This window comes from Phalacrocorax carbo, chromosome 8 (genome assembly GCF_963921805.1).
Source record: "Phalacrocorax carbo chromosome 8, bPhaCar2.1, whole genome shotgun sequence".
Taxonomy (NCBI): Eukaryota; Metazoa; Chordata; class Aves; order Suliformes; family Phalacrocoracidae; genus Phalacrocorax; species Phalacrocorax carbo.
The window spans coordinates 14,831,342-14,848,203 of record NC_087520.1 but is presented as its reverse complement, the minus strand read 5'-3'; the positions used below and the strand labels follow the sequence as shown (position 1 = coordinate 14,848,203).

The following is a 16,862-nucleotide window of genomic DNA, read 5'->3' as shown; positions in this document are numbered from 1 at the left end:
TGAGGGTTAAGCTGTATCTGGGAAAGCTGTTGAAATAGAGGAGAAAATTGTGGCTTCCTTCTGGTCTGCACAGGGACATGTTTGTTCAGCAGGAGGAATAGGAGTTAGAGGCAAAGGGGCAGAAGTGAAACAGAACAGAGGCAACTTGTATATGCCAGGGTTAAAAAATCTTCTTCTCAAAGCTATTTGAAAAGACTTATTCCATGACTTTGACTGTATACTCAAAAATTATGCTTGCTTACAATAACAATAACAAACCTATAGGCTCCTGGGGCAAGAACTTCCTTGCAAAGGTGTGTAAAAGATGTGTTTTCCTCAGTGTCAATTAAAAAAAAATCCGTAAGGGGGAAACCAGGGCATTTGCAATATTTACAGTGGTCAATGAAAAGGCAAAGTCACATGGTTCTGAGCCTGCCTTCCCAAACAACTATGCCTTTCATAAACGGAGTGTATTTTTAACATCTGTATGTTTCAGACTGAAGTAAATGCTGTGTGATGTGCAGGCACTCATGGATTGTTGACTCATTCTGCATATACGTTAACCTCTGACTATCAAGAAAAAAGGTTTTTGCCATTCATTGGGTGCTGTACTGCTGCCATATGTGGCCTGAAAAAAAATTTGCTTCTCAGCTCAGAATCTCTTCTGTATGCTGTCATCTCTGGCTTACTGAATATGATAACTTTAATTGATGTTATCAGTTACTTTATGAAACCTGTGGAAAGAACTTGGAAAATGAAGCCTGGTAGCTTTTTTTTGGGGGGGGGGGGAAGACCTTGAAAACAAAATATTCTTGGTTTAGAAACTGTTTAACTTTGTAGGTGTGATATCTTGAGAGCTGGGTATCTCTGTGGAGCTAAGGAATCACAAGTGATGTGGTAGTGTGCAGTGGAGTAACTGGAGAGAGATGAGGTACAGTTCTTGCGGATGCAAACAAGTTAGCCGTGGTGGCTGCAGAGCAATTTACTAGCTCTGCTAGGCTAAGGTGTTCAAGCAGCAGGCAGGTGCCCTTGGTGGGGGATTCTCTGGCCACCCGGCCCTTTCTGCTTCTTGCCTGCTCCATATTTTCCTTCTAGCTTGCCTTTCACCTGCTGCATTTTAGGGAATATATTTTGGTCTCGTATTTAAAAGATGGACTCCTTAAAAAAAGTACTTTTTATTGCATTTGTGTTATGTTGATCAAATTTTTGATTAAGCTTCCTACCTACTAGTGAGGCGGCCAGCTTTTTGTTTTAGATTGGGTTTTTTTTTGTTTGTGTTTTGTTTTAATTATGACAGATTAAGATTTGTCTATGCAGTGTGAGGCTGCACATAAGGGCAGTTTGGGGGAGTCAGGGCATTCACTATCTTAAACTATTCAAGACTTCAACTAATTCAATACTGTTACATTTTTTTAATGTTGTCTTGATGTATGAATGTAGTTGCATAACTTCTCTCAAAATTTAAAGAAATACACACAGAAATATTAAGGAATGCTGGAGATCCAAGTATCTTCTTGCGACTTCTCTGAGGCACCCTTCACAATGTGCTTGAGACCTGCCTATGTTTTGAAGTTTTTCTTTCCTGATGTCAACTTGTGACCATTTGTTTGATAGGTTTCAGGTTCATTCCAGATGCTAATTAGAAACATTCATATATGATGCTTTTAAAAAACCCTATTTCCTGAGTAGGAAGATAACCCTGGGACTTTTTGTAGCACACAGTCTGTCCTGTATCTAGTGTTGGAAGGTCTTGATGAATGTTTCTCCTTTTCAAGCTTCCCAGCAGTTGAATTACAGATGTGAATGTCAGTGGTGGCCCAAGTTTTATACCTCCATTGGCACGCTATCCCCAAGTTTTTTAACCTAATACTGCATGTTTCTTTGAATTATGCATTAATGTTATTCAAAATATCCTAAATCCTAGCAATTAATTCTACTTGTATAGAGGCTGAGCAACTGGCTATGTTATATTGCCCAGGTGGCTTCTGTGTCTGGCTTCAATTTAATTTCCCTTTTTCCAAAGGGTTTACATGTGTATCTTCCCCACCTCACCAGTCAGCTTCTTCGACTGTGTAGGAAAAAATTTATAATGTGGGGATTGCTTGCTCTTCCCTGCTATGCCTTTGAATCTCTCCTTTGAGGACTGTCTTTATTGAGTCATTTTGGGGGAAGAAGGTGACATGAGAGCTCTGATGTCAAGTACAAAATAAGACTGCAGCTATATCACTCGATACTGTTCCCTTTAAATGCCAAATTGTGAATTTTCTTGGAGGCAGAATGAATTTTTGGGCGCCTCTCCAGGAGTCAAAGAATCCCAATTCTAGAGGTCACTGGATTGAAAAAGCCAAGAAAATGAGAAGTTAATGTAGAAATAACTGAAATGTTTAAAAAATAAAAAAGTTTAGAAAGCTGAAATCTCCAAACTTCCTTTAAATTTTTATCCTCAGTCAGTTTAGTAGTACTGTGGAAACATCTTAGCCATGATGTGCTGGGTGGGGTGGGAATCTCAGCTGGAGTTTAGGAAATCTTTTTGAAAGAGCAGGACTGTATCAAGGACACAGGGAACATGTATCCCCTGGTAGTTTTCCTGGTGTCATTTCCAGTAGTTGGATTAATTTAATTTATGCATTTTGTAAACTTACTCTGTGACTTTGGTTATATCACCCACTTATGGAGCAGTGCCTGTGTATAGGGAAGGGTTCTCTCAGTACTAGACTGCAATGAAGTGTAAAATGTATATTCGGTTAAAGCTTATTTTTTGGTGTAACACTGAATTTAACCAGCTGGGTTTTTCAGATCACTGTCAGGTTAAGTACATTCAATTTTCCTGTTGTTTCTGTGCCAGATTGTATAGTTCTGTACGTTAATTCTGTTTGTTTGGAATAGCTGCTGCTTTATCATCTATCTAATGCTAATTTAAGTCATCTGTCTAACGATTTCTTTACAATTGGAGGCTGATAAAATAAAAATAGGAAATACCTCTGCATCCCATATCTCTCTGCTTTGCTTTACTGTCTTATTCTGAATGCTTTCCATAGGTGATGCTACCTTCCTGCTCCACCTCAGATGTGCTGACTGTTCCTAAATGGTTTGTTTCCTTTGACATTCATTTTCTTTTGAAGAAGGGCAGCCACTTTGTATGTGTCAGGCTTGTGCTGGAATTTTAAATACTTTAATGCATTCTCATTATCTGCAAGGGTGGCTGGCTAATTAGTTAGCTTAGTAAATAATGGCTTGATAGTGTCTCTGTAAAGAATGATGTTATATATGCCACATCTTTAGTGCCTTTTTAATCCTTCATGGTTCCTTGGTGAGTCACTTGCTTTAGGTAAATGGAGGTGATGCAAATAAGGTTGCTGGCTTTCTTTAACTGCAACCAGTGGTGGGAACCTCGTGGTCAGTGAGGGTGTTCTTGTTTCAAGCAGTTGTGTCTTCTGTGGAGGCAAGTGAAGTTACTGAGATGCACGTGCGGGAGGGAGAGGAGATACTTCTGCTTTTTGGTGCTGGTAAGGCTAGAGGTGCTCTGTAGCTAGTCCCTTGACAGACAGCTTTTGATGCTATTTCCAGTTTTTTAATGGCCTTTGCATCCTGTCGAAGGCAACTTCATATCTAGGGTTTTTTGTGCTATATTGCAGGTTAAGGCTGCTGAATCCCTTCCTACAGGAAATACTTAGAAATCTGTCACAAACTAAAGCTATTTATATTTCTAATAATGAATAAAAGATACATTAATTCTAGCTTTGAATGTCTTATGACTGTATTTGTAGGATTTTTTTTATTATCTGTTTCTCTAAGCTGCCTTGCCAGGAGTTAGGTGGCTTTATTCCCAGATTTATAATGCATTCCCTTCCTCTTGGAAAGGGCATATGCTGTCTTGGCTCACTCTTTTTAATTTGAGTTTTACAGGGGTCTGTGGTGTTCCAATTTTAGTTGTTCTGTTTCTAAAGCCTTTCACATGCATTTAAAGTATGATTAAAATAAAAATATTTCAAGGCTCTTACAATTACTGCGGGTGTAAACTTCAGCCTGCTTATCATATTTCTGGATATATCTATTAGTTCATGTAATTTGCAAAGGAAAAAAATTGAGATTCTTTAGATCAGGTTACTAATTAACATAAAAATGAAAAATCAGGCCTGTAAAGGTGGCTCCACAGTAGCAGATTACTCACCAGCCCCAGCAGAGCCGTCTCGTGGCTCCTGCAGAAGCATTTCGTCCCTCTGATTTGCTATTCTGAGATGTTCCCCCATCCATCCTGCTACTCCCATCTACCCAGCCATACTGAAAGTGAGATGAATTGACCTGTAGCCAAGCTTAACTAGTTGTCGTTCAACAAAATAGCTTGTGAGGAAACAGCTGTAAGTATTGACAAAATATTGCGCTGCCCTCCTTGAGCTCCTCAGCTGTCAGTCACAAGCATCCTGGCTTAGGCCTTACCTGGTCCCACAGCAGCTGGGTGATCCAGTGTTGTTTTCACCTGCATGCTGCATGAAGAAACACTGTAGGTTTAAAACAGAGCTTTTATCAGGAATTCTGATAACATCCCTAGGGTCTGTGTAGACCTGAGTTGTAAGACTGTGGAGACTGTTCGTTGCAGCATGGTGCTGACTTGCTGCTTTTCCATTGCATGTTTTCTTCTGCTCTCTGCTGGGTTGGGCGGGAGCTGGGGCTTGGGGCTGTGCGTCCGGATGGCCCAGGAGGAGACACCTGCCCAGTCAGCCCTTGCACTCTGAGGTGCAGCCTTGCCCCAGGCACTGCCCAGCAGGCACGTACCTTGCCTGATCACAGTTAGGAGGCAAGAGAAGAATAATATAAGCTAGCAAACTCCTGAGGATTAGGTTGCCAGATCCACCCCAAAATAAACTCTTTACGTCTGGAGTTGTGTAAAATAGACCCCAGGCACTCTTTTGCCTCTTGTCTGTTGACTAGGCATGAACTGGGGGGGGGGGGGGGGGAGGAAGGAAGGAGGGGAAGTGTGCTGCTTGAAGGATGGGTTGGGACCTTGTTCACTTAACCAGGTGCAAGTTAGGGCCCTTCAGCTTGGCTCTTGGAGCTCAACTAGAAAACAGTTTCAAGGTAACAAGAAACTTAAACCTCTTATATTTTGTAAGAGTTTTTAGGATGCTTGCTCTGTTAATGCAGGCTCCAAGTCTGGCTCGTAGAGTCCTAACTTTGCCCCAGCATCATGATGTAATGGAAGCTAAGAAAACTCAGTTCAGTGAAAACTCAGTTTTAGCATATGATGTATCATTGCCAATTTCAGTTTTCTTTTGAGGTCTTAAGGAACAGATGCATGTTATTGGAGGATTATTTTCTTGGCACCTTGGCGCTTTTCTACCATCACTTATCTGTATTAATAGTTTGGGGTTTTTTTTGCCTCAGTGGTGGAAACGTGTTGCAGAGGTATAGAACCTTGTGCTCTATATCATAGAACCTATGCTGTTAACTTCTTTAGATATAAGAATAAGCCTTAAGAGAACACAGGTAGCTCCATTACCTGATAGTGGTACAAAAGTAGGATAAAATGTTTGAGAATCTGTTGTTTTCCAGACCAGACAGACAATTCTTTTCATCCTTTCCCGACCTCCTCCACATCACAGGTGACAATAATAGTTTAAAAAAAAAATAATTACTTTGTACTGTTGCAAGACCACTCTTTCCCCTTGAAATAATACGCTGATAGCACTAGACAGTAATTTTAACTGTTGCTTAAAAGAGAGTGGGTTCAGTTATTCTTGCCTGTGAAGATGCTTGAATGAAATTGCTAGTTACCCCTGCAGCTGGAGCACAAGGGGTGTGTGTATGGATGGATTTATACATGTTGGTAACTGGGTTCCTGCATGGGCTGGGGATGAAATTTATTGCTTCATATGGTCAAGATTTAGTTGTCCTTAAGATGTGAACTTCTTACAAACTAGCCCCAGTGTCTGCTAATCAGACCCAGCATTTTCCACTGTTTGCAGCACTGCCCTCGAGTGGGAATCCTGGAACAAGTTACAGGGTTTAGGAATGGGTTTTAGCTTGGAGTAGTCTGGAAGATTTTGGTCAGCTACAATTAAAGGTAAAAGATGTTACGAAATTTGAAAGAAGACTAACTTATTCCTGATATTGTCCTGATGCTCTTTTTTCGTTAGGGAACAGACTGCAAGGGCGACATTGCAAATTACAGCTCTCATGTGAGGAAGTAAGACTTCTGGAGGCTTTTTTCATACATATGTGTGTGTGTGTATATATATATGTATGTATAAATGAAGATACTGGAAATATGTTACGAATTTGAAATATCTATTTCACAGGCAGTGGAATGCTTTTGATAACATACCGGTAAAATAAGCATTACCTGATTATAACTGCATTACATAAAAAAAAATAAACCACCAAACCACTTGTCAAAATAGAAATCAGGCTGTGTAATGGCCTTGGTAGAAGCTGTTTAATAACCACAAAGAAGTCCTCTTTTGAGCTCAGAATGGTGTGGGTTCCCCCATACATCCCACACCCCCCACCTCAGATCACTGAAACCTGTTCTTGTTCTTTCTCTTATTTTGCACCTTGTGTCTATGAACAACCTGTGTCAAGCATGTGGTCTTGTCATTTAGTCCTAATTCTTTCAGTAGTTTAAAACATTTGTCTTGCATAAGCAAATGTAGGAAACAGTATATAGTAGTTATTAAAAACCCAGGATTAAAGTTAGTAATATTTTTAGCATAGTTTACCCATTTACACTTATTTATGGCAATTGAGCAATACTTAGACTAGCTGGAGGTTTAGAGAACCAGGAAACACCTGAAGTGCAAGATGGATGACCTGCAGCTGGTAATGGGTAAAAAGCTCAGAAAAAGGCAGTTGTAAAGTAGTAGTCACACACTTTTAACAGACATAAGTTTAGAGTAAGATTAAATGATCAGATCCGATGTACTCTTATATAGATAAAGATAAAATTGAGTTATTGGTTAACATAATAACAGGGGATTCTGGTACTAAGATAATGTCTAAATCTATATCTATATCTCCGCAGCATGGGAGCGAGAACTTTTAATTAATTCCATAAACACTTCTTGGTTTTGGAACAAAGTCTCCCGTTTGCTTAGAGCCAAGCCCTTCTTCAAACTGAATTTTTAGAAGTTTTTCTGCCCTCCATAGGTAAACTTTGCCAAGAGTGGGAATTTTTTGAGATTTCAATTTTGTTTAAATATTGCCTTCAGTTAGTACCCCAGAATCACTGGTTGCATATATTTCATATTGTTTCTGGTGGATTTACTGTCACATCTCTACTATATTATTTTTTTATTCATTGCATATGTGTGCATCATTATTGTTTTAGAGGAATGGGGTGGTTGGGTTCGTTTTTTATATAACTTCATCTTTTTGGAGTGATTTCCTTATTTTCATGGTTCCCAGTGGGTGTCTGATGGTCAGCAAGTACAGGCTAAATTTTGTTCTTGACTGTTACAGCACAGGTTGAAGTCAGGGGAGTTACAGTGAACAGGATGTGCTGCAGTGTGGATAGGTTTGCATAGACAATTGAAACTGTTGTTCAAAGCTGATGATCACTTACTGATTTGCCTGATGAAGATTACTATTCTTGAATAAATGGACAGTAAAAGTAGGTGTCAGAAAGTTCCAATTTTGATGATGCAGCTTTACTGTTGTATATTCAAATGATTGAGTGCCCACTAAGAAGAAGAAAGAAGTCTGTAGTCTAGTAGCATCAGCTCATTTGAATGTATTATAAAACTTCTTTATGTGTCTCTGGACACTCACATTGGCATGCTTTGTCAAGTTAATTGTTGTCCATAGACAGTTGTAGATATGAAGGGGTAATATCCCTGAAATTTATCTGTGTGGTGCACTGGAGCCGTTCTCCACTTTGTTAGTGCTTTCGTTTGTCCGCTGTGTTTTACAGCATGCTGTCAGACAGCTGTTAGTCACAGGAAGATTCTGGAGTAGTCTTAAGCTGTGTTAGAGGAGGGTGGGTGCTGAGCACTTTAATGTTACAGGTCTCCATGTAATGTTAGTGCTTTTGTGCAAGTGCTTTTTGCACAAGAACCTTTTTGTGTGTCAGGTGGTGTTTTCTGTCCTGGTCCCTGCTGGTAAGGGTATATCTCCGCAGCATGGGAGCGAGAACTTTTAATTAATTCCATAAACACTTCTTAGATTTGGAACAAAGTCATGGTTTTATCCAAGTCTCAGATTTGTCAACAAATACCTGCATTGCTGACAAATCCAAAACTTGGAGTGGAAGAGGCATTGCAACTTTAGCAGTTCCCAGCAATGAAGGTATATTGAAGTTGCACGCATGGTCTGTAAATATCTGAAATGCCTTAGTTCTGATTTCATTGTTACATTATGTTATGTGATGACTATGTAGGTGTTTAATTATTTTAACTATGGGCAATGGATGTCCCTCATCCAAAGGACTGACATATTTTAGCTGGTCTAGAAACTTGCTCTTCACTGACAGGCAGAGAGTTATACCTGGCAAAAGCACCTGGAATGTTGAGCATACTACTTTGGAGTTTCAGTAAAGGATGTATGGATGTCTCCTAAAAGTTAACTGTCAGTATAGACTACAGTAACTTGTCGAAAGTATCTTTACTTTTGCTCTGCTCAGGAGCGTAGTGTCGTGTTAGAGATGTAATACCTGCCAAAGCTTACCATGTTTTTTTTTTTCCTGTAGTTCATCCTAATCAAATGTCTAACCTTAGGCTTTTTTTGACGTTTCTGGTGTCTTAGGACTGGATGCTAATTGCAGACAAAAGGCATCTGTCATGTGGTCAAAGCTTTTATTTCCAAATTCCACAGCTGCCATCATGCTAAACTGGTCATCCATAGAGAAGAATATAAAATAGAGAGGGCTTTCTGTTCCTGCCTGCCCTGTGGCTGTTAAATTCTTGAAGGCTTGAACCCTAAAGATATGCACTTGATACCTATAGAGCTTCCAGCGGTCACTAGGAGGTACCAAACTTGGCTGCCTGTACTCCGAGTCTGCCTTGCAGTGCTACCTCAGGTGCTGAGTTACGTGTCTGTCCTACCTGGAAGCAGCCACACAGCTATTTCCACCTTCAGGACTATCTGGAAGGATTGAGGAGGAATTCCTTAACCTTTAAATAATTCCACCAGAATTTCAAGCATGGAGTTAATCCTAAGTCTCTATAGACCTTGGTACAACAGATGTTGCTGTTTGTTTGGGGATGGCATGCTTCGGGGCTAGACTCAATAAGTAGTTTCACGTCTTTACTGAAGCATGTTGGCTTATCCTGAGGACAACATAGATGATGCTTTAATATCTCTTGCTCTTTAAATGGGAGGTACATGGTTAGACCTGGGGGCTTGCAGAGTGGCCCACCGCGTGGTTTTCCCGACTTAGTAGTTTGTCCCTGGCTTGCATCCTTTGATAGGTGCGTGCTGAGGATGTTCGCTGTGTGACTCCCTTCTGGGTCAGGTGAGTCTGTTTGGGTAGCTAAAATTTAACAATCTCTGCTTTGAGTAAGTCAACAAAGCTTGTGAAGTGTCTGCAGCGCAGGGGAACGCGTATGTGATTCCCCATTGTTAACTGTTGTGTGGTGCCTTTATATATGGAAACTCGGTTATAGTCTGTGTCCCTGTCCCCTTTCCCATGTTCTCACTGCTAACAGATTTTTGTCATTATTAGCTTTACTAAGAGCTGTATTAATTTTACAGGTTTTTACAGGTTTTTTTTCTTTGAAAGATGGAAAACTTAAGATGGTATCAGGATTGACACAATCTATTTGAGGGCAGAAATTGATAGTCCCAGTTAACAGCAGCATGTGGCGTTTGAGGCAGAAGTTCTGGGTACATGAATGATTGTTTAGGAACTAGTTAAAGGGAAAAGAGCAAATACATCTTAAGAATGCTTACTGTGGGGTTGAGCTGGATTCCGCATTAACACTCCCCAATATTTTTAGCTCTTTGCAAACATGTAAGTAAAACTACTTTTGCAATAAGCTTTTCTGCAGTATTTTGTAAACTTCGTAAAGGATATATCAATAATTTTTGTAGCTATGCAGTTGAGAAGTATCTTCGAAGGACCTTTCTACTTGAAATGCATTTCCTGCATTTAGTGCTGTCTTTAATCTCATGTGGTCTCACAAAACCTGTTCTACCTATTAAATATGCAGTAAAGCTGTTCTGTTTGGTAGAAGATTGTATGTTTAAACAGGCGAAGTCATCATTGCTCTTGTATTTTAAGATTTAAAATTCAGCTGAAACACTACCTTCAGATTCAGAGGCATTAGAAAGGATTTTTCAGATTTATTCTCCTGATTATAATACAGAAAATTAATTGCTTTTGACTGTAAAGAATTATGACCCATTCATTATTTAAGAACCTTCTTGATGGATGAACCTTTCCCACTTATTTCATAAAAAGTCTTGAAGTAAGGCTGCTTTTTTAAACTGGTATTAAAGCATAATACATCTATATCGAACAGTGGATGCACTGCGTACTCTTTAGGCGTGAGGATTGGTGGAAAAGAAAAACAGCATTTTTTTCTGTCTGGTTTGCTTGAGTTTTCAACACACAGGTAGCCTGCTGGAGAAAATGGGTAAGTTACTTGAACAGCATTTAAAATAAGTACTCTGGTTTTTTTAAAAAGGTTTACTAGTTTCTTAAGATGTGTTGGTATTAGAGAATACCACTTCAGTTTTGCTTGCCATGTATATTGGAAGTGTGTGTGTTGCATACTGCGGAGAAGACCTTGTATTTACCTCAAGATACATTCCTCTCTGGTCGCTGTTCAGCTCCTTGCTGCTGTTTCTTATGCTGTCAATTCAGAAGATCTCAAATGATTTTTATGTATATTTGTCTTTGGTCTCGCCCATTTAGCAGAATAAGAAAGAAGAAGTAGTAAAATTTCTTAGACCTCATTGATTGAAACTGGCAGAAGAACTAAAATAATGTTTTGGTTACCTCTGAGCCCAGAAGTGTTTGCTGAATGCCCTTAGTAGCCAAACTTCTTTAGAGGTTTGCATCACAGAAATAAACGTGAAATCTTGTTAATGATGCAATACTAGTCAATTTTTTTTGTTTCATAGAATAGTTTAGGTTGGAAGGGACCTTTAGAGGTCATCTAGTCCAACCCCCTGCAGTGAGCAGGGACATCTTCAACTGGATTAGGTTGCTCAAAGCCCCATCCAACCTGACCTTGAATGCTTCTAGGGATGGGGCATCTAGCACCTCTCTGGGCAACCTGTTTCAGTGTTTCACCACCCTCATCATAAAGGATTTCGTCTAAAATCGCTCCTGGAGCACATGGGTCCTGATGTCAAATATGACAGACGGAGCTATAATTCGTTATAGTACAATTGTTTTCCTAGTATCTTCATGGTAATTAAATTGTTGATTAGGTAACTATGAATTCATAAAGCTTTTTTTCCTTAAGAACAGATTACAGTAAATGTTAACATTAGGGTTTTATGGTGGATGAATACTTGCACTGAATTCTGTCCCTTAGCCTCTGCACTCACCAGAGGAGGGAGTCGGTGCTTTCCCAGATGTGCTGCAATTTTCAGTTCATTTGCGCAGTCCTCTGCGGTCAGATTCTTGAGTCTCAATTTTTTGCAGTTGTCTTAACACAGCCTACACTTAAAAGTAAGTTGCTAGTGATGTTGACACTTGCTTGTTACTAATTGGATTTAAAGGTTTTTGCACAGTATATTCAGAATACTGTTTTTTCTCTTATGTATCTTACCTTTGTGAAAACAATTGGCTTTACATTTGAGAGATGCTTTTTATCTTAAAATTAGTCTCTTTGAGAGTTCAAGAAAATAGATTTATCATGTGCTGCTTTGAAGTAATTGAAGGATTTGAGAGGCAGTTAGCCAACTGACATTTAAAACTCGAACTTGTTCCAGCCAAACCTTTTGCAAAAAAGTACATGCAGCTAAGGTTTAGTTACTAAAATGACTTTTAGCTGGCAGTTCAGTGCATGTAATCGTCTTGGAACATCCTGAAACTTGTTTTTTTGTTCAGCTGTTTTATCAAGGCTTTTGGGTTTTGTCCGTGAACTTGTCACTTCTCTAAATCAGAAATCTTTCTCATGTTATTGAAGCACCATGATTTTGAGTGTTACGTTCGTTGTAGTAGTCCATATGAAGAACACTTCTTGTACAGGGAATGTATTTCTGACACTTTCTAGATGGCTGTAATTCAGAGCTGAAGTGATGTCTTGCTAGCTTGACATATCTAAATGATACAGGTTGTTTGTCATTGCTAAATTCTTGGCAAGGTGGTTTTGTTGGAAATGCCATGCTCCTGGCTGGCACCATGATCAACAGTTGGTCTAACCCAGTGACCCATGGAAAACACCCAGGGTTAGAGCCAGGTTTCAGAAGCCCTGCAGGCAGCCTCTGCTGGATCGTGTCGAGGCTCATGCCAGCACATGAGAGAGGATGCTACTGCCTGTGCTGTTTCTGATGCAGGTACTCACAGGGGTTCAGTCTCAAGGGCTGGGAGTTTGGCTTTGGTTTGGTTTTCACTCCCTCATCTTGCCTGTACAAACAATTTTTGCTAGTCAAGAGACATCTTGTTTTAGAAGAACCCATGCAGACCAGGTCATTTGTTGTAGTAAACCAGAAGATGCTGTATTTGATACAATTATGGCACATGGACTGGCCCAAACCTGGCTTATCTGCTTTGTGTAGTGTCGATGAACTATTAAACTGCAGAGGGTGTAGATTGGTCTTTACGTGTTGTGAAAGAATGAGCCTTTGACACCTCTGTTTGAAAAGGGAGGAAGAAAGAGGCAAATTCCGTGTTCCAGTATACACAATTTTAATAACAAAATTTTTCTGTACACTGCACTTTGTTATACTCCATTACTTACACCCCCTCCCGCCAGAAAGTGGCTCTTGAAACATAATTTAAGTACAATGCATCTAAGACTCCCTTCTTTTTAATCTCTGGTTGCTAAGGTGGTAGAATAGTTCACTCACTAATGTTTTCATCATGGTAAAAAGAAAAATGGGGTGGGTTTGGGTTTTTTTTTTTAGAGGAGTGGTTGAAGGATGGCAGGTACAGCTTTTCATGACTTACACCAGAGGTGCACAAGCTGCGTCGTGTTTTGCCCTTGGATAGTGCAAGTTTTGCCCTGTCTGAGGCTTGATGATATCATCAAAGCTTCTGTTACCTTTCCCTAGATACCTCTCAAAAGTTCTTTATACAAGATGTGAAATGCTGAATTTCCAGATGATTCTGAAATAATCTTTAAGTATTCTGCTAGCATGATGGCTCAGAAAGCAAAGCCTGGCACTAGTTCTAGCATACAGGACTCTTTGCAGTGGAGAAAGGTGCGGGGAGGGAGGAGCTGCTGCTGTGCAACTGCCTTTGATTTTTTTTTTTTGTTTGTTTCCTTGCTTTTTTGGGGGGGAGGAGAAATACTGTATACCCCTCTGAACTTTTAATTTTTATGGAAAACTTCATAAGAAAGACAAAATTCAGCTTCTGGGTAGATTTCATAGGTCTGAACAGATGGATTTTGATAGCTACGCAGATCACAAAATTAAATCAACTTTATTTTCATTAAAGTAGTACAGAAGTTAACTTAGACACATTAAAAACCATCTAGTGCAGATTTCTGGTTTAAAGCCACTGGATATTTCTGATTTTACATGTTAGCAATAGGCCAGTGTCTTCTAAGGGTGGTAATGGGACATAAGGTCAGATGCTTAGATTTACATGCAGGCTAGGCTCATCACTGAAAAATCAGATTATTTCTGCTTGGGGGAAAAGCAAACAAAACCAAACATTGATACAGTGGCATTAATTATATTTCCGTCTGATAGGAAATGGGAGCTCTGTGCAGAGGAGCACTTCAGCCGAAGACTAAACGCTAACCCATTTTACTCTTTATCGAGTAATTTTTAGTTGTGTGCATTTAAACAATGATCTAACGCAGAGCAACTAACGAGAGGGGAACTTGAAAGCATTCAGACCTGTTCCAGTATAATGACTCAAAAATCGAACTTGTGCTGTTAGGTTTGTATTTCACTGATGCAAGGGTGGGAAAGAGGAAAAGCTAGCTGGAGATCAGTGAGGCTGGAGGAGATCTCTGCATGGGACAAGGATCTCAAGGGCAGTAGAAGAAATTTTTATTTCTAAAAGGCCCTGAACACTTGCATGAGGCTGTCCTTAGAGGTGGTGAAGCACCTATAATGCCACTCAGTATCTGTAGAAACTAAGGCTGTGCAGCAGAGATGGTGTTTGGGGAGAGCAAGTTAACAATCTCTTGTCATTCAGCTTATTCTGAAATACAGTGAATTTAAAGCAAGTCATCATGGTTCTTGTTCCATAAAATAAATCAGACACTACTGAGTAATGCAATTATTACAATACTATCCTTGCCTGGAAGAGTCACAAACAATTGAGAATGGAAGACAGTAACTTAAAAAAAAAGAAAACCTGGGGAAAAGAAAAAAAACAAAACACAAAAATTAACAGCCTCTGGTTGTGTCCTTGTCTAGAGCGATGGCTTTGCCTGCTGTTTGCTGTCCCTCCTAAGGGAATTCAAGTTCACTTCACTGCTAGTGTTTGACATTCTGCGAGTTTTATGATACCTGTTACCCTAAATGTAATGTTTGCGGAATTGCTTTGCTTACGCCTGGAACCTGGCAACAAATGGTTTTGGAAATGGCAGACATAAACCATGGCATTTGGGAGATTGGCTGCGTATTAGCGTGTACAGAGAGTCGAAGTAAAATTGAATGGTACTGTGCTAGGCTGTGTCTGCTGTCCTCCTGCTTTGCTGTCTGCAAGCCAAGGCAACACTGCAGGACCAGTGGAAACTGGGGATACTGGTGGGAGAGAGAAGTTGGGCACCTGGGTGTGTTTGCTTTGAGAGACACTGGAACAGTGCTTTAATGCTTGGAAAATAAGTGTGAGTGGCTGGGGTGGAGAGGAGGATTAAATCCAGCATTGCTGGAATATCTGTCTTCCTGGGCATGCTTATAAGCTAGTAAAGATGGAATGGGCTTCTGCGTGTAGCTGGGGTGTTGGGAAAGCACCTCCTCAGAAGGAACCTCAGTGCTTCAGTCAAGCGGCCGCTTCTCGTTACTATGTGGAAGACTGATGTGGTACCTTTAAACTGTCTTGCAACAAGGGTTTCTGCTGGGTGTGGAGGAGAGGTGGAATTCCTTCTTGCAAATGCAGCTGAGGACACCAGAGTTCAGTATTGACATCTGATGGTTGATGATAGTGTAGCAAGATTATTTGGCTGCTAATATAATTAATGAGCTCAGTTATAACTTTGTCTCTGCTGGTATCCTACAGCTGTACATTAAAATAATTCCCAAAAGTGTCTGCTTTCCAGTTGGCCCCAGTGCAGAACATCCTCTTAGCTAACACTAGGTAAGGGAGGTGCACAGGCAGGGGCAGGTTGCTTCTGAGACACTGACACACACTTGCCTGCCCAGTGCAGAGCAAGTCTGGACGTAAGGGAAGAGCTGTGAGCACTTACTCGTGGCAAGGAATGAAGCGAGTCGTTTTACAAGCAGCTAAATACCCTTGGATACCAATACATTTTTGTATTTATCAGCTTAGGTCTGGCCATCTGGCTCACATGAGATTTAATCATACAGAATATTTGTTCTTTGTCCACCTGCCCTGCAGGATTTATTGTATTCGGTTAAAAGCAGTAATTGATTTCCTAGAACAGGTCTAAGTCAGCTCATCATAGTACAAACAGTTACGAGGGTTCAGAGGTATCTCTGTGGAAAACCATTAAGCTTCACTGAATCTCTTCCATTAAAGTACAGAGACTCAGGAAGTAAATAAAATATTTGTTTTGTAATAAGGGCACTGTATGTAAAATTAAAATGATGCAAATTAGTATCTTTAAAACCAGTAATTGAAAAATCTTTATGTAAAATCTTAACAGAAGTCACACTTATCTTGCTATAATTGCCTTGGACAAATTCATTTCACAGTAAAACATCAAACTGCTGTATAATTGCACCCTAAATACCTCACTAAGTGGTGTAATATAGATATATAAAAGCAGAGTGAAATAGCAAACAGATTTTTATGTAGTGATTTTCCTGTTTAAAAAAGTTTGCAGAATAGTTTAGTACAATACAATTAGCATACTGTAATTACTGATTTGTTCAAGGTATGTGAACGCTGAGGAATTTCTTCATCTGTGTGTGCTGGTAACTGTTTAACACTGCAGCATTGGACACAACACTTTTTTAGTTATACGTACATATCTGTATATATATATATATAAAATTTCTGTCCCTCTGGTCCTTTTAGCTTTGGTTAGAATGTTTACAATATTTGAGCAGTTGACTTAAAAATAATGTAATCCTTTGCAGACCCCCACCCCCACCCCCTGCCCCTGTGGCATCCGAGTACCACTGTCACTGCATAGATCTGCAAATATTTACATATAATTTTATAATATAATATAAATAGCAATATGGTACTTCTGGCTAAAGAAGTCAAATTGCTCCTTAAGAATGAGGTGCATGTGTGTATATATATTTAGATATGATTTTTTAAATGGCATACTGATTTATATTCTGTTCCATATCAAGTAAGAAACAAAACATTTTTCAGTGAACTATTCTATGAACTAATTTTATTTTCCTAACTTATCAGAAGGTATGGGTTGGGGTTTTTTGTGGTGGTTTTTTTTTTTATTGAACTGGTAATTACCTTGAATTTTGGAAGAGGAGGACAAGTGAGAGCTTATATTACAGGGGCTAATTCTGTCTCCAGAGAAACCAGTGGAGTTAGTGCATGAAAATAGCTTCCAGTTGAGAGGAAGCCTCAGCTGGGGGGGGCAGCGGGGGGACAAAGAGAGGCTTCTTCCTTCCCTCTTCTCCTCAACCTCCTGGTTGATATTTACTTTTAATTAAGAAAA

At 39.7% G+C, this 16,862-nt stretch overlaps 1 protein-coding gene across 3 annotated transcripts in view; it reads left to right on the top strand.

Annotated features, from left to right (window-relative positions):
• Nucleotides 1-16,862, top strand: part of CTNNA1 (catenin alpha 1) — a 119,743-nt gene that overhangs the window by 41,939 nt on the left and 60,942 nt on the right. The gene's annotated exons all lie outside the window — the stretch shown is intronic.